Here is a 6,000-nt window from a genome sequence, read left to right as displayed (position 1 = left end):
CAGTTCTGGATTGCTGTTGTGTTGCCCTTCCAGATTTATTTCATAACATCAGGCTGCTGGGTTAACAGCCAGTTGTTAGAGCCCATAAGGATGAGTTGCTTTTTCCACACTTCTTTTTCAGTCTAAGAATGCAGGGAGATTGTCCCAGCCAGGTGGAATATGGCTGAACCTCATTGGCTGGATGAATTGAAGAAATGAACACATATCTAGGTTTTAGCATCAAATGTATCATTTTCAGTGTAATGGCATCCCTGCTATTAACTTAGCAAGAGAAGAAGAACCTGCTGGGAATCATTTTTCCATTTTTGTTTTAATCAAGAAATCAGTAAATTAATATTAGCTTTATGAAAACAGCATGGCCTTTTTGTTTTCCCTGGTGAGTATTTATTCAGGCTTTTGAACAAGTTCTCATCATTCACTCCTTATGTTTTCCACAAATTTTGAGTATTTCTGCCAGCAAGGTCCAAGTAAGAGCTTACAGCAGCTTTGCTTGAATGCCAGTTCATGGATATCTGTCACAGGAGTGAGAAATGTCCTGGTCTGATTTATGTTGGGAATGATCCAGCTGAAGGGCACTACTCAAACTCCATCATGCTCAGGGGAGAGGAAGGAAACACACCTGAGTGTGTGGTTAGGTCAGGCAGAACCCTGATGGAGAAAAAGGGCTCTCACAAAAGGGGGAAGGCAAACAGGGTTTTGGGAAGTGCAAGGAGATGACAGTTCAGGTATTTTGGTTTCAGAATAAAAATTGGACCATGGGAATTGAACTGGGCTCTTGGCAGGCACTTCACAGTTTCCAGCAGCCTCTAACTTTGGCTGTGATATGAAAATATGGATAGTGAGTGAATCTTGGTAATTACCTACTTATCTAATCAGATTAATTCATCACCAGCAGGAGAAGTGTCAAGTGGAAGGTGGAACAGGAAGACCTGAGCTTTCTTGGCCATGGTTTATTGGCCTTTTCCACAGCTGTAGGATTGGGGATACCTTGGATTGGCAGAGCTTTCAGGTATCCCAGTGGCCAGGGAGTCAGTCCATGAGGCACAGAACATCTGCTTTATTCCTGGTTTTTCTCCATCTGCTGGCTGGTGTTGTGTGGTGGGAGGTCAGTCTGCCTTTTGTCTCCATCCCTGAGGATCCTTTGTATGATGCTGAAGACAAGAGGAGCAGGAGTGGAATGAACTTTCCCAGTGCAGATGCTGAGGCCAGAGGACATTCTGGTCACTGTGACAGCTCAGGCCTTTGTCACCTTGCTCAGGAAGAACGAGTTCACTGCAATGAGCTCTAGAGAAAGCTCCAAGTGACAGTAGTGTCTTCACTGGCTCAGCCAAACCGCTGACAGCCCTGCAGTCAGAGAGCTGGGCTTCTTCTTTTCCCTTTTCCTTTTTTTTTTTTTTTTTTTCTCTTACTATATTTCTTCTACACCACCACCACATCCCCATATTAAAAAAAAAAAAAAAAAGAAATTAAGAAAAAATATTCAATGAAAATGGCATTTCTGTGATGACATCACAAAACAGGAGTGAAGATAAACACAGCTGAAAGCACTGTCTGAAACATCCAGCAGTGATATGATTTTGCCCTGATTCTGACAGGTTAAGGTGTCCAAGAATTCACCCGCTCTTTTCTAATCCTGAAGTCTCATTATTCACTATTTTTCTTGCTCTTTTCTCTTTTGTCATGTTTCCTCATGTGGTTGATCTTATTTTGTTTTTAATAAGTTGCCCTCTAAAATAAAGGCATGAATACAAACTTCACAATACTTTTTTCCTTTCCCATGAATACCGTATTTAAATGCATCTAAGAGTGTCTAGAGGGGTCATCTTATGCTACAGAAGCTGTTGCTAAAGAAATAGGGAATAGGAGATTTTGTAAAATTAAAGGTTTACATAGTTTTCTACTGCAAGGACGTCTAGTTGAGATAACTTTTTTGCATATTTAATAAAATAATAAAATTGTTTTTAATTGTGGTTTCTTGCCAATAGAGCTTGTCATTGCTTAGTAAACTCTGTAACAAAAAAAAAGTCTCTGAAGTTCATTTAGAAATTTTTAGTGTTTTACTTCCTTTGGACTATTATTATCTTTGATATTTCATGACCATATATTCAATCAAAATTAGCATAACCATTTCCTACCAATAAAATAATAATTGTTCCTTTCTATTATTCTTGTTACTACAGAAGTAAAATGCAGGGCTCTGTTTTCATCTTTTACTTTCTAGGTCTTCTGCAGTACAATTGCAAAATTAGGTTTTTGTCCCATCAAGTGATTCAAGTCTTTCAAAATTATTTCTCTCCCACACTTTTGGAGGAAAAAAATCATGTCTTAATATGTTTTTTGAGACAGAATCTTTTATTTAGTTAATTTGGAAATCTTGCATTGGTCTGAAACGTCTTCTCTTATTCAGAAAGATGATTTATTTTTACTTTATGTAAAAATCCTTACTAACTCTAGCTAAGTAAGGTAAAGCAAATGTTTTTCTGAAAAAGCAAAAAACAAAACAACAAAAATAGAAACCCCAACCACAATCCCAAACTCCCTTACATGCAAAAGATTTTCTGAAATCTTTTGAACAAAGAAATTAATTAGAAGAGCATTTTCATGATTGCTTTTTGTCTTATACAGATTCTTTTCTTAAAGGAGACAATGAATTATCTATTGAAAAAATTAAAGTTACCAGCTCTAAATCTGAGTGTTAAGCACAAAAACGGGGAAGAAGGGCAGGCTTTCAGTCTGGTGCCTTCTACAACAGACTCGTTTAAAAATAAAATCTAGAAAGAGATGCAGAGATTGGCCTGAAATCTGATCTAAATTCTTTTCCTGGCAGGGGAATAAACCAGGTAGCTTTATCAGCCTTTCCTGTTGTGACTGCATTTCTTAGCACTGCCTTTGACTTGACAGGTTCTGGCAGGTGTTTTGTTCTCATCTGGGGTGAGAAGCTGCAGGGATTTAATTCACGGGGCGACTGCAGCCTGCAGCACTCTGAGGTGCACCTTTACTATGGCAACTGGAGGAGCAAATGTGCAGGGGACATGTGTGTGACACAGGTGTGACACAGATGCCACATCCAGGCACATCCACGGGGATGCCCCTGTGCTTCCTTGGGAGGGAGGATGGACACCCACCTGTGAAGTTCAAGGCTCCTCCATTCTTTTATCTGACTGGAAAGCTGAGGAAGTCAGTCCTGCTTTTAGCTCTGGAAACAAGCAAACAAAACAAATAAGCAAAAAAAAAAACCCATGTATAAAAGTGCTTTTACAAATCTCAGGCACCCCCTCCAATCTGGGGACTGCACACCCATGTCCATGTGCCTGCTGTTTGCACCTCTGGCTTGTTTTACTTGCAAGGAGAAAATAGTTTGAGTCCCTGCCACAAATCCAGCACCGTGAGCAGAGTGTGCATGAGCAGAGACCCCCTGGCCCCTGTGTAGAGCCCTGGGCTTGTGTTCTCCAGAGCTCCCCAGCATAAGCTGGTCCCTGCTGCAGTAAACTCCATCAGCACGTACCAGACTTTCAATCTCAGACTCTCAGAAACAGACCCATCTTCAAAATCTATAATGCAATTCACAGAGTCAATTTTTCATCTAGAGCTCCACGTCTGGGGTGAGCCAAGTTTCTGAGAGTTGCAGTCTGGGTGTTTTTTGCCTTTCTGGTTTTTTTCGGTTTTTATTTTGTTTGGTTGTTTTTTTCCCCTTTCCTCTCTCAGATGATTAATGTGAGTCATTGACTGTTTTTTTCTGTTTCTCTGATGATTTGATTGGCTTTGTAAGGCTAAAATGAACCCAGTACCTTGTGGAAGTGTTTGAAGGCCTTTGCTAATTCAATTAACTCTAAACTAAATTCTTTGTGGGAGGAAGTTAGTGAAAACTGCCTGGGGGGGAAGGAATTCCACTCACTTAAACTTCAATTCCCTGTGCCACTGCACTGACCTGTTTTACAAACATCCCTGAGAATGGCAGAATCCAAGAGAGAAGCAGGTTTATTTCTGAGACCACTAAATCACCATTTAGCTCTTTGAGGACTAGAAGGGACAATTTTGAGTCATTGAGTCCTGTTCTTTCCGGCAGAGGCAGACTTACAGAAAGTAAATGTCCAAGAAATATTTGCAGAAGAGCTCCTCTACCTTCCCTCAAAGAACGTGTCCCACTGCCCTCCACCTCATCAGTGGCCTGGAGTGAGGGATGAAAAAACAAAATCCCACAGCTATTCTTCACAAGGGAAGGCAGCAGGAGAAATAGGATGTCTCTCATGTCCTAGATTTTCCAGTAGTGTGGCTGTTGTGTAAAACTTGTGGGTGAGCCAGTGCGGCAGACTACACTAGAAGGGACAGGAAAGTTTAGCTGACACCAGGGAAAAAATTCTCATGGTCTCACACAAAGCAAAATAACCAAACCCAAGCACCTGGCAAAATAGCCAACCTCCCTCCAGAGCAGAAAACAAGCCTGGGCTATCCCCACGGGGCTCCAGAGCTGTCTGCACACAAATGTAATGTTATTCACTGCAGTGTGCAGGAAGGAGCTGAGCAGAGAGATCTGGATGTCATCACTCCATTTCCAGAAGGAAACTCCTCATTTCAGCATTTCACTCCCTGTCTGAGGGAAGATGAGGGGCTGGGAGGCAGCCTGGGCTGGGACAGTGCCTGCCACTTCCATGCTGTTTGCTGAACTGGGGAAATGGGAAGTACAGGGATAAGTTCCCAGATCAGATGACCCATTTTACTTGACCTGAATTGAAAAATTTGCATTTCATTTTTAACTTTGGCTTAACCTTTAAAAGAAAAATCTGTCAGCCTCCAAAATAGGACCTCAAAAGGTTTGTTTAAAAGAAAAGCTGAATCAAAACATTGAGAGACTCCTAGATTTCTTCATACTAGCTCTCCAGAAGAAGCTGTTTTGCATCTCAAATATTTTAGGTGCTCAGAGAATCCTTTTTTCCCACCTTTGAGCATGAAATCCTCAAGAGTCACTGCAGTGAGCTTCTGTCCCTCTTCTCCAGCTGAACCTCAAAAATGCAGGGACCTCAAGAAAATTTATTTGGTTCAAATCACTCCCATCAAACCAGTGTGTCCTCTCCTGATCACTGGGATGCCTTTGCTCTCCAAGATCATTGTCTGCTCACTTCCCACGTGGTTCTGCCATCAGTCAACCCAGGAGATCTGAGTTTCAACCAGAATCATTTATGAAGCAGCAGCAAAAGTGCTGGTGGATTAAAAGATGCCATGCTGTTTGTTGTTGTTTTAAATGTGATGTCTTTACAAAGGGAAGACATTTCCAGGGATGAGTTTGTAATCTTAATAAAGATCTGAAGCAAGTGAACAGGAGAAGGAAGTAGGAGGAGAGTTTTGAAAACACTTTGGGGGGGTGGGGGGGAAGCCAACATGAAATAGAAGTTAAAATGAGAGGTGTAACGATTTGAGAAAAGACACTCAGCTGCTTCCCTCTTTCCTTGCTCTGCCTTTCTTCCCTGATAAACATATGGATGGGAGAGTTGAAACAGATTTAGAGTAGGAATGCAAATGAGGTTTACATGAAACAGCATCTTGTCTGTCGTTGCTGGAGGAGCCTGGATGTGTCCCAAGTTCCCAGGCAGCGGTTTGCTCAGGTACAGCAGGAGCAGCAGGTGCCTCCAGGCTTCACTCACGGACCATCCGCTCACACAGCAAGAGCTGCGCTGTGCCAGGTGCACAGGATTGCAGAGTGGGGAAATGGGCCTGATCCAAACCTGTGCTTGGTGTGATTTGGATTCTGCACAGCTCACTGACCCTTGAGGGTATGTGGCTGCTCACACATTGTGCTCAGCATCTCACAGAAAAAGGCTAATGCTGGCTAAGGCTTTGATGCTGTTCCATTAGCCTATGCCTCGCCTTGGACAGTCTGTCACACAAGCCAGGCATCCAAAATATAGGTCAAAGAGCTTCTTTTTGTGATGCTCCACACCTAAAAACTCCTCCTGCATAAATTTCAGTAGAGTAGCTGCAGTGTCTGAGGATTTTTAATAGTCT

General features: G+C 42.1%; 1 long non-coding RNA gene across 1 annotated transcript in view; it reads right to left on the bottom strand.

Annotated features, from left to right (window-relative positions):
- Positions 1-398: 398 nt before the first annotated feature.
- LOC148222259 (uncharacterized) overlaps positions 399-6,000 on the bottom strand; it is a 60,924-nt gene continuing 55,322 nt past the window's right edge. Inside the window, exons 2-3 of the long non-coding RNA XR_015806544.1 lie at positions 3,126-3,196; positions 399-1,151 (exon numbers count right to left, since the gene is read on the bottom strand). This is a non-coding gene — a long non-coding RNA (uncharacterized LOC148222259). The remainder of the gene's footprint in view (positions 1,152-3,125; positions 3,197-6,000) is intronic.

The sequence above is a fragment of the Sturnus vulgaris genome, chromosome 13 (assembly GCF_052056855.1).
Source record: "Sturnus vulgaris isolate bStuVul1 chromosome 13, bStuVul1.hap1, whole genome shotgun sequence".
Classification (NCBI taxonomy): Eukaryota; Metazoa; Chordata; class Aves; order Passeriformes; family Sturnidae; genus Sturnus; species Sturnus vulgaris.
Note: the sequence above shows the minus strand (reverse complement) of the source record. Positions and strands in the feature narration are given on the sequence as shown.